This window comes from Condylura cristata, unplaced genomic scaffold, assembly GCF_000260355.1.
Source record: "Condylura cristata isolate star-nosed mole 26May11 unplaced genomic scaffold, ConCri1.0 scaffold00002, whole genome shotgun sequence".
Lineage (NCBI taxonomy): Eukaryota > Metazoa > Chordata > Mammalia > Eulipotyphla > Talpidae > Condylura > Condylura cristata.
Window position 1 is genome coordinate 55442787 of NW_004567103.1, and position 16827 is coordinate 55459613.

A 16827-nucleotide genomic window follows, 5' to 3' on the forward strand; every position below is an offset into this window, starting at 1 on the left:
TCAGAGAGCCCCTCCACCAGGAGCAAGCCCAGAGGAGGGAATAGCAGACATTATAAAAAAGGCATAAATCTTTCCTGTATCCTCTTCTCCTATCTCTACTATGAAACAAAACTGCAACTTGTTCAAGAAATGGCAATCTTTCAGGACCTTGGACAATAAGGAGAGAATCACGGCTCATCATGGGATTTTGATGGCAGGAAATTTTTAAAGATGAAGAAAAAGCATGATTATGGATGAATAAGGAAAGTCAAAGAACAGGATTAGTGATAATCAAGGAGTAAAGAGAAGTAGTTATAAATCACACAGCAGGAATTTTCTTCTGGATGCTTTATCAATGTAGTTGCTTAGACACGCACGCTTAGTTTTTGTTTAAAATAGGGGAAAACCCTACATGAATAGATTCCTGGATTAAATTTAGAATCAGATTTAATTTTTACTGTCAAGAACAATTAAATTGTCTGCTCCTATTTTCTGGATCATGGGAGCTATTCAAACTGAAATGTCTAACATTTTGCTCATTGTCAAAAAAAAAAAAAAAAGCCTTCAAGTGCTGACATGAAGAATTGTGCTTATTTCAAATTGTGCACATCACTGCAGTAATAGAAGCTTGTCACACATATGAGAGAAGACATACTGGAAGTAAGATTCATCTCTTCTTCTAGTGGATTTGACATATACAGTAGCATCTAACCTAACTATCAATGAATGCCTATTTTAATATTTCTTTAATCTTATTCACAGCTATAACATCAGGATAATTTATTCGATTAACTCCCATTTATTAAACCACACACTATTTCAAAGAAAACGAACTATAGTGTTTGAAAAGTAATTACATTTTAGATACCAAATTTAACCTAACAAAGACAATTTAAACACTTTTGATTATTGAAGTATTAAACATGTTTAAATTTATTCACTCTCATTCAACAGATAACCATAACCAAATCTTAAATATATTTTATCAAATGGTTTCTAAAAGACATAGTGAAAATATATTCTTTCTTAGCCTTCTGTCCTCCAAACCCTTTAAAAAGCTCAGCACAAAACTGAAAATCAAAATGAATCTTAAAAAGTTGAATGAGGCCCTCCCTGGTGGTGCAGCGGGTTAAAGCACAGCACTGAGAAGCTAAAGCCGCTTCCGCATGAGTTCGATTCCCGCCTGCCCCGGAGGTGACCACATGGCGTGGCAGACCTCTCCTGACCCGCCCGCTGCTCCCCTCAGCAGTGTACTTCATCCATCTGCCTGTTCTGCTCCCCACTCTGTCTCTGGTGAAGCCTCTCGCCACCCCTGAGCCTCTGGCCTGTACCCCAGTTCTGTATGCACAAATAAATAAATCTTTAAAAAAAAAAAAAAGTTGAATGAAAAATCAGTTTTAATGTCTTACAAAGAAGTTGAGATAGGGAATGAGGACTGTACAGTAGTTATTGCCTATACTTTTTAAAAATGAGGATCAATGGTGTAATGTCTTTTTATTTGTTAAATGAAGCACCATTATTTGACATCCTTGTTAATGTTTTGACAGTGTGAGGTCCCTCCCCTCAGTGTACTCACTAGAGTTCTCCCACCACCAACATACCCATAGTCTTCCACCATAATCCATTATGCTCCATAGTGTGCCCCCCTCATTTTTTACCCTTTCCAGATTACTCAGATCTATGAAAGACATGTTTTAAAAAAAAAAAAAACTTCAAAAACTAGATGATCGGCTATATAGTATAGATTACTGTTTGTTACATGTTAAAAGCTGAAAACATAAAATGTTAAAAAAAAAAGCCAAACAACTAAAGAAACTCAAATTATAGCTCAGCATTTCTTTCTGCCTGGAATTTAGACAAAATTTTAAATCAGGCAAATTTGTGTCTCTTAGTTCAGCATTAAAAGAAAAAATTATTTCCCCATGACTATAAAAGAAGGTGACAATCTACATACCAAATTAATTATATTTCTCATGGGGAACAACTTACTCTATACACCCAAATTCCTGTGTCCTAGGAAGTCTTCCATTTTTATTTGCAAAGCAAAACTACAAAGATGTTCAATACAATAATTTTCCATCTTTATCTCCCAAATGACCAGACAGCCTCAGTTTAATCTTCTTGAGGACAGTTACACTTTTTATACCTTTGTGTCTCCAAAGGGTCTCAGCACAAAGACAGAAAGAGAGTAAAAGGTTTCGATTAACTTGAGTTGCTACACAAAATAAAACAATCAAGACTTTCTATAATCAGTAATGGCATTTCTGGGATCTCTGAGTCTCCCTTTCTACCATAACAACACTTCTAAGAGCTAATGTATTTAGAACAGTGTATAAACATAGGCACCAGGCAACAAGCATTTCTATATCCACAACTAACACTGAATCTCAGATAATTACTGCCTAGAATTTACTGAATTCCACTGAAAAGTTCAGAAGGTAAGTCCAATAGAAACGTAACTTGATGAGATCTAAAGTAAAGCCAAAAATCACGTAGTTGTATATAAAATGTTTACTATTCAACAGTAACTATTTTGTTTCCAAAATGAAAAATGAACCACAACCAAAATGTGAATAAAGCTTTAAAAATTGCTGACATTTTAATCTTTCACACTCATTCTCTTATAATTTCCGTTAGTGAGATGAAGGTAGAAAGCCACCCATTTTAAATAGCTATTGGAAGGATTAAAGGTTATTAACATATATGCTTTGGAAACTATAAAGATATTATTTTGTTTTATTACTCTGTGTTAGTTAGCACTGACTCCAGCTACTCTTAAAAACGATTTATTTATTTATTTTTGCATAGAAGAAAAGGGATACAGGCCAGAGGTGGGGGGGGGGATGGTGAAAGGATTCGTTAGAGAGAGAGTGGGAAGCAGAACAGGCAGATCTACTGAAATACACTGCTGAGGGGAGCAGCAGATGACAGGAGAGGTCTGCTGTGTGTGGGTCACCTCCCTGACTGGGGATCAAACTTGTGCTGCAGTGACTGCGGATAGCTTCATACTGCTGTGCTTTAACCCCTTGTGCCACCAGGGAAGCAGGGAAGCTACCAGCTACCCTTTATACCAGAATAATATTCTGGTATAAAAAAACATTCTGTATCTGCCTATTACTATACCTATTTGAGATATATGGCTACTCAAAATTTAAAATATGGCTAATAAGGAACTATCTTTTTAGCTCAAAGATTTTTTAAAAACCATATGATCAGTAGCCACCAACTGGACATCACAAGTCTCTAACTTCAGAAACAAAAATCTTTTCACTGTTAAAACAAAAACCACAAGAGATAAAATTTCAATTTTTTTCTCAGCATAAATTTTCAGTCTTTTCAATGCAGGACAATACTATATAAAAGTAAAAGACTTAGAGAAATAAAATTCTACTGAATACAATTTATTTCACAAATGGGACCATTAAAGATAAACCAGCAAAATTCCATTTCAGTGTAGCTCACTTGATTAATGAGGTCTCCAAAATATCTAAATGATATATATTAAAGATTAGCAGACAAATGATTATTAATGAAAGGACAAATAAGAAACTGATTTGTTTCAGTATGCCTGAATTAATGGACTAAATCAATGTTTGCCCTCCAACATTACCAACAGGCACAACCTCTAATTCCTGAGTAACCTCTACTTGAAATGTGTCACTTAAGAGATAAAATTTATAAGCTAAGATACTTCCCTTGAGGCTATATAATCTACCTGGGGTGAAGAGCTGAGAGAAAAGTTAGCCAACAGAAATTAAGAGTCCAATACAATACAAAAATCACTGTAGGATTTTATAATGTAAGTCAGAGAATAAGACACTCGGCAAAGGAAAGATGACCTTTCAACCATAGTAGTCTGAAAAGGCCACAACCACAAGGAAGGATTTCAATTAGTTTCGGGGAGGATTGTGAAGCCTTAAAACACAGAGTTCAGGAGGCAAGGAGTAAATAGTGAGGCTAGTTTTTCTGCTATGGAAGATACACGATTAACGAGGGTTTGATTGTGAAGGGTTTAAATAGCTAAGGAATTTGAAGTGATTTTGCAAGGTAACGATGGGAGTCACTGAAGGATAAAGGAAAGAGGGTTAAAAAGAAGTATTTTAATCGTTCAATGCACTCAAAGCCAGCATCTGATGCTTAGTGTTATGTGAGGCACTACGCTAGGTGAGGGAATTACAGAGATGGCTGTGTAAACCCTACCCTGGGCAGGGCTTACAATGTGCTACAGGTTCATAGTTCATAGTAGAATTACACGCAAAGTGCTAAGAAACATGTTTGGAAAGGTTAAGCAAGGAAGGATGCACTAAGAAGGGATCACTGAATTAGACCGGGGGGGGGGGGGAGCGGGGAACAGGTTCATCAGGCAGAGAAGGGCATAAAATTTATTTGCATCCAAGTCTTGAAGAATGTACAACTTTCTGAGAAATCATTATTTCTGTGAAATTAAAGAGAGCTGAAATTATGTCACTCAAATATAGAGAAAGGTTCAAAACATTAAAAGAACAGTGCTGAAGGTAACTACATAACTGCATTTTTGGACTGACCATAGTAAACAATTGTTTTCTCAGCTATGATTTCAAAAGATATGTATATTAAATACACTGATAAGAATATTAGAGTAGGGCCCTCCCTGGTGGCGCAGCAGGTAAAATTACAGCACTAAGAAGCTAGAGAATATTAGAGTAAGTACAAGCCATACAGAGTAAAACATAACAAAAAATTATATGAAGAGACATGTCTGACATCTAAGGTTAGAGACATTAATAAAAATTAATCAAACTACCAATTATGAAGGCTTTATTTAGGCCAGAAGAACTTCAACATTTCTCCGGCAGAATGCTTATACTATAATAATATATGCAATAACAGGGGGCTGAGTGTACGTGAAGGGGAAAATGACAAAAGCAGTAATGTCTAAAACCTATTTTCTTTTAGAAAAGAATCATCAGCTTTAGAAGGTGTGCTTCTAAAATGGATCGAGTCCAATCACAAGGATACTGGCTTCATTTTACATGTCGCTGCCTGTTACTGTAGTAAACATTTCACTTTCAAATATATTTCCTATGTTTATTTCAGATATAAGTGAAATTCTAAAAATACTAACATAAACAATAACATCTGAAAATGCAGTACATTTTGGAAATTAAATACACCTGAAACAAAACAAAATATTACAGAAACAAGTCAATCTTGAAATCAAGAGACAAAGCCACTTTGTGAACTCCACTTATAATCAGTGACAAGGTTTTGCTAAGAATGAGGAGGTAACATTCATCAAAAACACTCAGTAATAAATGATAACATAACTTGATTTAGAGACAAGTTTTTTATAATTTACTTGAAACTACAAGTCTGACTTTTAAATTACCATGGATCATGTGACTTGGTGTTTTAAGTTTAGAAAGCTTTACAATTTTGTAATTTAAAATCCAGCAATTACATTCTTAGGCACCCCCCTTCCCCCCAGAGAACTGTAAACAAAAACCTATACAGATATTTATAGCAGCTCTATTTGTAATAACCACAAATTGAAAATAACCCAAATGTCCTTCAACAGGCAAATGTTTATTCTGTGGTACATCCATCTTATGGAATACTACTTAGCAATAAAACATGAGGTTATTGATGCATGTAATCATCTAGCTGAACTGCTAAAGAATAATACTGAGTGGGGAAAAAAAAATCCAAAGTTAGATACTGTATGATTCCATGTATATAACACTCCTAAAATGTCAAATTTATAGAAGTGGATAACTAAAGTGATTGCTAGAGATTGAGAAAAGATGAGGGTGGGAGGGAAGTAGGGTTGTGGCTATAAATAAGAGAGCTAGTGGTGATGAAAATTTTCTCTATATTGCCTGTATCAAGGTCAAAACCCTCTGTATGATACTATATTATAGTCCTGCCAGATGTTAACATTGGGGGAACCTGGGCAAAGGGTACATGGGAACTCTCTGTATTTTTATAACTCGTGTGAATTCATAATCACCTCACTACAAAATGTTTATTTCTAAAATTTATTTAATTTGCACTGCAGTGACTATTTGACCTGTGGAAGGCACCAACATGTTTAAGAGTACTTGTACCTACTATTAAATCCAAACAGAATTTTGTTGTGCCAATTCATTCAAAATAAGCTGTGAAATCTCCAGTTTTATAAGTTTTATGTTTATGTATTATAATACCACTTATCAGTAATATTTTCCTTTGAAAATTTTCAGATATTTAAAAATACACAGTTTCAACCACAATTCATCAATTGGTTATGCAAAGATATTAGCTGATTCACGAACGGCAGGATACAAAAAGTTTGCCCAATGCCATACTACAAAGTCTAAACAAAGCGGTCTTATTGCTTCATGGCAGCATATTAATACTTTGAGAAAAAGCACTGCGTAAATTCATCTCAGAGTTATAATCTAGACAGTTAAGGTAAAAATGAACATGAATCAATATGCTTAAAAAGCGAGCGCACTCTGGTGTCACAAAAGGTTAAAGTGAAGCACTGCGAACCTAGCCACTTCAGCACCAATTCCATTCCTGGCTTGGGAAGTGACCAACAAGGTGCGGCAGACTGCTGTCTTGCCCGCTGCTCCCCCCAGCATTGTACTTTGTCAACCTGCCTGTTCTGCTCCTCACTCTGTCTCTGGTGAATTCACCCCCTGCACCTCTCACCTATCCCCCAGTTCTTTCTACATAAATAAAAAAATCTTTAAAAAATATATGCTCAAAAGCTTTTAATATTTTTAGTAAGAAATTTGATATAATGAATTAAGTAGAAAGAGTATTACAAAGGTAGCATTTATAAATCAGAATTTAGTTTACTCAGTGAAGCATGTATGTATGGTCAATGATTTTGAGGTTCTAAAATCAGTTTACAAGGGAAGTTTACAGAAGGAAAAAGGACTGACAGAAAAGGTTATCACAAGAGAAGCAGGTGAAGGTATTACAGACAGAATTCAAAATTCATTCATTCACTCAAGGTATTTAGGAAGGTCCGATATCAAGATGAAATCATGCCAAAAAATTCCTTTTGTCCAGTCGCTCAGAAAAAGAAGAAGAAAGGAAAACAGAACTGAAACATTCCAGTTACTCCTTAGGATGGTGTATATACATAGTCTGATGTTCCATCTATGGAAAATTATAATCTGAGTTTGAACAAGTGATTCACAAGCAATATTTTGGAAGATTGATTACTGCCAATACATTGTCCTAAGATTTCAGACTGAAAAATATTTTCCATCTGCTGATGGTATGAATTAGACATTTAACAGCTGAGTTTTTCATGAGTATTAAAATAATAGTTCTTATGAAAGCCCAACTGGGTTTTCAGTTTCCTTTTCAGTGCTTTTTTTTTTTTTAACTGACTGCTGCTTATTGAGTCATTGACAAATAGACAATAAGTGGAAAATTCCCATCAGTGCATCAGTTTGAATTTCAAGGTAAGATTCAATGAGATCATTTATTCTAGCAGATGTCATATGAGATTTTCAAAACATCCTTCTGTTTATTCATAACAATGGAAGGGAATATTTTCAATAACGGGTAAGTTTGGAGTTATAAAAGCATATAAATTGCACAAAGAATAAAGAAAAGCACAAAGCAAAATAAACCAATATATTGCCATATGGAAATGAAAGAAAGAACTTATGATAGCAAGCCCTAAAAATTGAAAATTATGGTTCTTCATAAATATGGATTTTCATTATAATCAATTATTTTACATTGCCTATCTGGTAAAATTTTTCAAGAATTATAATCAAAATAATCATTAAAAAAAAACTTTTCTGAAACCATTATCTTACTAGTAAGGAAGCTCCTTTTTCACATGCAGACTTTTCCAAAGAACATGACTGACAATGGTTAATGCAAAATTCTATCTCGTAATCTATCAAGTAAAACACCTCGAGAGTAGGTTTAGCTAAAACTTAGTTAATACAAAGTCATTTTACAGCTCATTCTTAACACCTCCAGCACATATTTTACATGTTTACTTACATACTAAAAATTTTACTTCCATACAATTCTTTCCAGCTCATGTGTCTTACCTTTTCCAAGAAGAATGTAAAATTAATCAAAGGTTCTTCAAAGATGGAAACTCTCAGTACTCAATCCAACAAATACTCTTAAATTCCTTGGGGGAAATCATCTTTTTGGCCTTGAGAACTAATAGAGAGTCTGATACCAAGCAGGGGAAGGGACTAATGAGTGTTGCTTGAAAGGAACTAAAATAAAGCATATATCTTTTTAAATAAGAGGTGTCAAAACACTGCATTTTAGACACAGTTGGACTCCAGCCAATCACCTGAAACACTAAATAATGTTCAGTTTCTTGCTTGGACCCTATTATTGTGATACTCAATAAGAAACTACTTCTAACTAGATTAGTCCTCGTTCCTCATCCAGTCCAGGGCACAGTGTCAGAAAACGTGGTATACTTCACTGCAAAGTGACTATTACTAGTTTCCATTTCGCACAAGTGTTTACAGTTCTTGGGAAGGTATGGAAACTGAAGAGCCTGTTCAAGTGTTTACTGTGATCATGTCACTGAGAATTCATTTAATAGTGCATACATTAGTAGAATAACTCATTCTACTTTTTGAAAATAATGTACTTATGGGCCCTTTCTGGTGGCTCAGCAGATTAAAGCACAGCACTGGGAAGCAAAAGCCACTTGCGCATGAGTTCGATCACAGCCTGCCCCGGCGGAGATCCACGTGGCGCAGCAGACCTCTCCTGACCCGCCCGCTGCTCCCCTCAGCAGTGTACTTCGTCGATCTGCCTGCTCTGCTCCCCACTCTGTCCCTGGTGAATCCTCTCACCCTCCGCATCTCTGGCCTTTACCCCAATTCTGTATGAATAAATAAAATCTTAAAAAAAAAAAGAAAAAGAAAATAATGTACTTATTGCACTAGCAAAATGAAAGTAGTATCAATATTTTTAAACTACTGTCTATGGATGTATAAATATGTACATTATGTAGAGAAGGGTATTTTTTCCCTTTGTGGGGGAAAACAGGAACTTAGGAGAAACTCTCTTCACTGGATTTTTAAAAATTGCTCCTTATTTTAAAAAAATGCAAACCTGAGTTTAAAAAAAAGGTCATCCTGCTGAAATGCACAATTTCTGAACACTAGTAAATTGTTTATACACACAAAAAAATAAGAGTTAAAATGAAATTTCTCTATATTCTATGAGATGTGGATCTGTGAATTCTATGAACATAAAGTACTCATGGAAAGCAGCATGTTTTTCAGAAGAACAAATGCTTAATTTCCTTGAGGACAAATCAAAAGTAAGGACAAGTCAAACCAAAGCAAATGTTAAATGGAGCTTTTTTCATTTTAGTAAGTCTAGTCCCCTCTAACCATCACATAAATTTCCTTCTGTTTCTATCCAAGTTTTAGAAAATTTAGGCTCAATAAAGAGTTAAGTCTTCTGGTTGTTAGTAAATGAATTCAACAGGGTAGTCACTGATTTAGCCAGTGAGGTTGCATATTTGTCTGGCAATAACACATTTTCAGGAGCTGAGCATTTCAGATATACAACATCTATTTTCTCCCTTTATCCCAGAGGGTAAATTGTAATAAATTTTAGGAAAACCCAGTACATTTCTACTGCAGAAAAAAATGTAAGAGAATGAGAATGCCTATGTTCTAAGAATCATGAGGTGCAATTACTATTACAGGCGGGTACTAGGGAGCATCAAGTCTTACTCCCTTTGTTTTTGAGAAAACTAGAGCCCAAAGGAGTTAAATGACTTGCTCGTGGAAAATACATCTGCTTGTAACACAGCCAGAACTAGAACTAGAAACTCCCGACATCTATAAACTACTGTCAGTTGGTTTACATCAAGTATCTTCCAAACTTCTCTTCTTCCCTTGGTAGTTTCCTGCCAACTTCAAAAGTGATTAATTTCAGTCAGAAAACAACTTAAAAGGATAATTTACAGCTGCATTTCACCCAATGATTGATTAACAATATCATTTTCTTCATGTATTGAATTAGCAAAGATTGTACAAAATGGTTACTACTTAGAATTAGAAATATAGTAGCTGTATACATAATTAAAAGCTACATTTTATACATTGCAAATGTTTCCACTTACAGCTCCTACCTTATAAATCCATCAGTCTTCAATTTTAAATTTAACATTTATTAAGGTGTCTAACCAAACCTTCTACATGTTGGTTAGTCATGTTTACATGCCTCTTAAATACTGTCTACCTAAAAATGCTGAAGTTCCCCAAAATGCTTATGTACTTCACTGCATTCTCTTCCATACATGCAACCTCTTGCAATCAATCTCATATTTGACATTGGTAGTTTATTTCTTCCCTAAAATACCTGCTTAAATTCACATTACTAAGATCACAGAAAACAAGCCACTAACTTACCTGGCATATAATAGATGGTACAAAAAGCATTATAAAGTATCATAGTTTCAGACTAAAATAACTTAAATGCATAGAGGGGTTAGCCCTGAGCTAGACTCTGTTATACATAGTTTTCTTGTATTACTTCATCCATACAACAACCATGAGATGCATGCTTTTAACATATTTTACAAATGAACAAATTAATTCCAGAGAAATTATGTAATTTGCCAAGTTACACACTTAGCATAGAGATGTGCCAGGACTGAACTAGGACAGGCTGGCTACTAACCTTAACACTATGGCCTTAATGACATTTCTCATGGGCTTTGTTTAGTATGAAGAGGGATCCCAAAAACTTTCTCTGGGCAAAACCACTATGATAAATCTTAGGTAGGGTGAAGTAGACAGGAAGACCTTGAAAACAGAATATTCTAAGTTTTCAGTCTTTCCCTCATTTTCCAAAATTGTAATATTTAAACAAACAAGTAAGATAAACATGAAGAAGAGCCAAAAATCTCAAAAAAGAACTTTCTTCTTATTATCATTTGGGGTAGGAGGGTTAACAAAACTGATTAGGATTTTTTATTTCCCTTTTTAGAAAAGAACACTGAGGATTTTGAGAACCTTGATGATTTCAGGCAATTTTTAAAAGAACAATAATCCAATTTTTTTTTTGAGGTTAGAGTTTGGTGGCAGATGTCCTAATTTCTGAGTTAGGGTGTTCTTCACCTCTCTTATTTCCAATTTCAGAGCTTACAGTAGACCAAAATTTAAGACACCACCAAGTTTTAAATCAATTTGTAAATTAATTGAGGGTTTCAAAATATAAATTTCAGATGAGACTTCCAAAGTCTGACTAATATCCTATTTTACTAGGATACATTTTACTGATTTTCATCACATCATTTTTATGAAAAAATGTTTATCTACTTGAAATTAAACCTGGAACATTAGGCACCATCTCCCGATTCTGTATGAATTTATGCATCTCCATGGTGGTGCTGCTGGGGCTAGTGGTGTGTGTGTTTTGTGAGGGCAGGGGATGGGCTCAAGATTAGGGGAGAAAAGGATTAAACACTCTTGGACAGTTGAAACTTATATAAATTTATATTAAATTTATATTAAAACACAAGATAACTACACAAGTCGAAGATACCTTGATGGTTGAAGAAAAGGAATTCTCATAGCTCCCTCCCTCTTGGTTTTGTATTTGTGAATTCTGGACTTCATGAGTCCTTGCGATAAAATATTTGCCTAGGTGGTGTCATCTACCCAGTTATCAGGCAGTACTTGGCTCATGAAAAATGCTTCATTTGTCTTAAGCAGACACCCCCATATTTTAATTTACATATTTTATAATAACAAAAATTTATTTTCCAATATCCAATGACATTTTATTATCTGCAATGAACAGAGTTATAATAAGTGATATTATCACAGCTATGAATACAAAGCAATCAGCAATGTAGCCAACATTTATCGGTATACCAAATAAAAGCAAATCCAAATTATAAAAAGAAAAATAACTTAGATGATGGCAAATAAAATATCAATAGCATTTCACAGTTTGACTGAAAAGCACCATCATATAATAGCCCCAATTTAGTTATGGTAATACAACCCCCCCAAATTGAAGATAATTCCACTGTATTATTAAAGTAACAATGTGAGAAATTTCCCAATGCCATACAACTGCTCAAATGAAATAAAAAACATGTGAATTATTGCTCTTTGTGACTTAGAGTCTGATCCCCTACATGTAAAGAAGTCAGTTCTTTCTTCTGTTGATACTTCACTGAGATGTGCTTAAAGTTTTACTTCCTCTCTCTGTCTGTGGCTTTTATAACTACAATGTGGGCATGAAACAGTACTTAAATTTCCAAACATATCTAGTCCACTTGCGGTGTGTTTCAGATTCCCCCTCTTTAGTGCAGGAAAGTCACTAGAAACATGTAACACACTGAAGTAATTACCTACCAAAACAGCAAAGGTGTAGAGGCAACTTTCAAAATTCACATAAAATCTCATGGGTGTTTATGCCCTAGAATAACCTCTAACTTACCTTCCAGTTAAGAATGAAGGTAAAATCTCCTCTTTAGAATTACACAGATTATAGATTTACCTTTGGTTGAAATAGAAAAAATGCTAAGGTTATACAGAAGTCTCAACATATTTTAATTCTCAAAACAGTACATAGGTGAGCTATTGATTTACCAAGTAACTGGCATTGCCCACAGTAGTAAATCTATTTAAACTCATCACCAATCAACAGCATGGAAATCATTTGGTGTAAAAACTGGAAATAACTGGATTTTTAAAAATTAGGTCAATTTCAAAGCTTTAGATTAAGTCACTTTCCCTATTTTATAGCTCAGAAAATAAAGACAACAGCAATTCTGAGTTAACATAGGGTTAAATCTATATACTCAAGGTCACACAATTGCCAAGGTTTTTATTAAAAATTTGGTAGTAGTTGTTTTAAGTTCAAATTATATCAGAACTATTAAAATAATTTCATTTGGTTTATTCAACTTGCAAATACAGCCATTAACACATGTAACCTATAAATATATAACATGTAACATATGTAATAATGTATCTTTTATTCCTGGATGAATGCCAGCTCCTAGGTTCTTCTCACCTTTTCCCATACTTTACATCATGACCCTATTCCCCTATTGCTCTATAAAAACAGTGTAGGCAGGAATTAATATAACTGGACACTTTGTTCTACAATGTAAAATCTTCATTAAAAATATGACATGAAATTGAAGTACTTTTCCTTATATAACAATAGGGGCTGGAGAGGGAATGGTCTTTGATTAAAACACAGATTACATTATTTTCTATCGTGAATGATGACCAGCTTTAGCCTTTTCTCTTCAAATATGTACAACAAACAGAAAATATTTTTAACTGAAAGCCTACCATTATACGAAGGAAAAGCTATTAGCACCATCATGTATATACATTTTCTATATAATCAAAAAAGTTATTTCATTTTCTAATCTAGCAGAAAAAGTATATTTTTACTTTTAATTTTCACATCAAGTCAAATAAGCACATGTTAAAATCTCCTGTAATATAATGTTATATAATAAGTTCCACATCGGCATCTACAAATACCACCCAGTATCTTACACAATGTTACTAACACTAACTTAGACTCAAATTTAAGTTAGGTACATAGATTATAGATATATCTGAAAAATAATGTAGCGAAAGATATAACCTTCCCCAGCACAAAGTTCTTTTTCCCTTTTATCTTTCCTTCCATTGAGTGTTTAAATAATAGGGGTTAATCTCATACTTTCCAATGCCTTGATCATACAAAGCAGACAACAGGACAGTCAACTTACTATTTATCCTCAATCTGATACAAAGTAAAAAAGTGTGGAAAGAATTATAATAAACTCAATTTCCAAAGCAAACTGTCAATAAAAGCACATATAGTCTGCTTTTTAACAGCCAGAAATGCTTATTTTGAACATCACTTGGTTTCATATCCATGTTGCCATTTTTTTAGAACTGTTTCATAGGCACCAGAAATGCAGACACATCTATGGCAATATACTGCATTCAGAAAGAAAAGCATTCTTCGACTCACCCTTTTGAAATAAAATAATTTAAGACCAACTCTAGAGAATCACATTTCGTCAAAAATTTGCTTTTCTGCACTAAATAAAACATGATCCAAAATGATAGCTATCATTAATGATTTAACACACAAATAGTTGTCATTCTTTAAAAGTTGTAGGACTTTTATTTTTTTGGTCAAACTCAGTAACAAAATGAGAAAAAAACTGCATCCTCAAGTAATAAATCTTGAAATCTAAATGACCGTGATGTTCCCGTGTTACTTCCAATGGTAACTGACACGCCCCGAATTTAACTGTACCAGACAGTTCTATCTGTCCCATCACTGACCAAACACTGCTTCTCTGTTTCTATTCATTATGTATTATAAGAGGTCTAAACACAGTCCAGTATGACAAGAAAAAATTACAAGTCTTATGACAGCAAAGTGATGCATTCAAGATCTGTTGCAGAACATCTCCGTCTACGAGCATTAACAGACATTTCTGATAGAGCTAAAATACATTGGCTTCAAGCTCATGACTCTAAGTACCTTCTGCACCCTTTCCTGCAGGGTTTCTGTAAACCCTCCTAAAATTCAGGCACTATTCAAACCTTGCACACCAAACTTGGCAAGAACCTTGTGCAATGATAAATAACCTTGGCTACATCGCCATCGCCCCCAAATTCACAGTCCTGGAGACCAATGCAGCAAAATCCAGACGAAAGGCTAGCCGAAACCCATCAGAACTGCCGCGCTTTCCCTCTACTGCCCTCTCCGCAGCATGGAGAGAGGCAAGCGGAGGACTCGAGTGCAGCAAGGCTCACCAGCACCGAAGATGCTCCGGTGACCTCTGCCTCGGTGGTGAAAGCTGGGCCGGGAAGACGCTAGTGCAGGGGCGGGCCGGGGGGACTCTGTCCCTGGTGCATTCCTCTCATTCCAGCACAATCTGTCGCTAGCCCAGGAGCCCGCTGCGCGCGTCCCGTTCCCCCACCCCCTCTCGGACTCACACACCTGCCTACTGCTGCGCCCCGAGCGGCCAGAGCAGCAGCCGCGCCTCCACTGCCCGCGCTCGCTGTTTGTCGCACTCAGCCAACACGAAGCCAAATCCCGGCCCTGTCGCCAACCCTTTCGCTTCCCCCATAGGGGAAAAGGGGCGAAATAGTCGTGCAGCCCCCGCGGGGGGCACGGACACACGACCCGCCAGCGGGGAGCCGTAGCTCCGCTTCAACTCCAGGCTGGGAAAGGAGGAAGCGGCGGCGCAGGAGGACAGCCAGGGAAGCTCGGGGCTGGGGAAGCGGGAGGGGTGGAGCGTGAGGATACGCCGCGAGGAAAGAGGACTCACTGGACCTAGTAGGGTGGGCAGGACCTGAAAGAGCGCGGGACTCTGGGGGCAAAAACTAGACCTAGTGGGTAGCAGGCGCGTGGGAAGAAGTGGAGGGGGCCAGGATGCAAGATCTTGGGCTGAGGGGACCGACAGACGGCCTTGAGTGCTGAGGAAGGCGGGCGCCCCGGGGTTTGGGGGGCACCGGGCGGCGTGCCAGGCGGGTAAGAGCGGAGGAGCCTCTCCACAGATCTCCAAGAGGGCTCCGCGTGGAGCTCAAGTTTGGAGGTGGGGGCTGTGGATCCCATCAGGCCAACGTGGGAGGGGTCGTGCGCAACGTGTAGGGGAGACTCGGGGAGAGTAATAGCCGCGAAAAGCAAATGGAGGGTGAAACTTGTGCGCCTGCTGGGGGGAGGGGAGCAGGCAGGCGAGTGCGGGCAGGAACACGAGGCGGGGCAGGAAAGCCGAGGCGGCCGCGAGGCAGTAGGGACAGAGTAACGGGAGGGAGGCGCTGCCCACCCCCTTTACCCGCGCTACTAGTCTCCCCAAGCAGGTCCCGGCTCCGGCGCGAGGGCCGGGGTTCTCGTGGTCATGAGTCCCGTGCCATCCCACCAACCCGACCACTTACTTTCCAGGTTAGGCAGCTGCCGTCGTAGCTCCAAAGATCAGGGACATCGGCGCCGCGGGGTCGCCGATGCGGCACCCGAAAAAATTAAAAAAGTGCCGCTGCCAAGCGACAGCCCGCCCCTCCCTCCCCCACCCGCCCCCTCCCCCGAAGCGGCTCTCCCACCACCCCCGGCGGCGGCGGTGGCCAATTCGTCCCTCTACCCCGTGCCCATGGTGCCGCCTCCGCGGCCGGCGTCGATAGACTCAGCCCCGGAGCCCCCTCTACTGCCCAGAGGCCGCCGCCGCCGCCCGCCCAGCCGCCAGCCCTCTTGCCCAGCCAGCCCCGGGCTCCCGGGAACGTCAGCACGCCGCCGTCTCCGGACCTGCTCCTCGCCTACCCCATTGGTCCAAAGGAGAAGGCTGGCCCTCCCTATTGGCCCAGCCCTCATATTGAACGAGCCAATGGAAATTGGGGTTTCAGGTCGCTATAGAGACCGATGCTGTTAAGAGTGAGAGGCCGAAAGGAGGTGGGGCCTGAATCTGAGGGTGTTTCTGGCTTTGGGCGCCCGCGAAGGTGAGGGAATGAAATACCTGGGGGTTCCCGGGCGTTGGAACTAAAATTTGAGGCACCTTTTGCTTGGCGTTCCTGTCAACTCTACCTGTGCATGATAAGGCTTGTCCCTGGCTCAGAAGTAGCAACAGCTGAGCCTCGAAACGAATTCTTCGAGGCGACAGACTAGAAGGGCAATTTTTCTGCTTACGGGGAGCCTCTGAGGCCATACCCTTTGACCTTTGACAAGTGTGCAGCCAACTCTTCTCCAGGTGAGTTTACATCACATCCCTTAAGTCACTGCTTTCTCCTCATGTCCTTAGTCTGCCTGAACTCTACGTATTGTTCCCAACCACTCCCCCCTTTTTGGTACCGACGTTACCTCCGAATTTTCGGTCTTGTATAGGATTTC

At 38.2% G+C, this 16827-nt stretch overlaps 1 protein-coding gene across 5 annotated transcripts in view; it reads right to left on the reverse strand.

Moving 5' to 3' along the window:
- PKP4 (plakophilin 4) overlaps positions 1–16224 on the reverse strand; it is a 230072-nt gene extending 213848 nt beyond the window's left edge. For 2 of the 5 annotated variants that reach the window (XM_012727818.1, XM_012727815.1), the window contains exon 1: positions 15888–15976. The gene's annotated coding sequence lies outside the window, so the exon portion shown is untranslated. Of the gene's footprint in view, positions 1–14762; positions 14782–15887 lie in introns of those variants that run through there. The other 3 variants (XM_004674632.2, XM_004674629.2, XM_012727813.1) reach the window with 2 other exon arrangements.
- Positions 16225–16827: the final 603 nt, after the last annotated feature.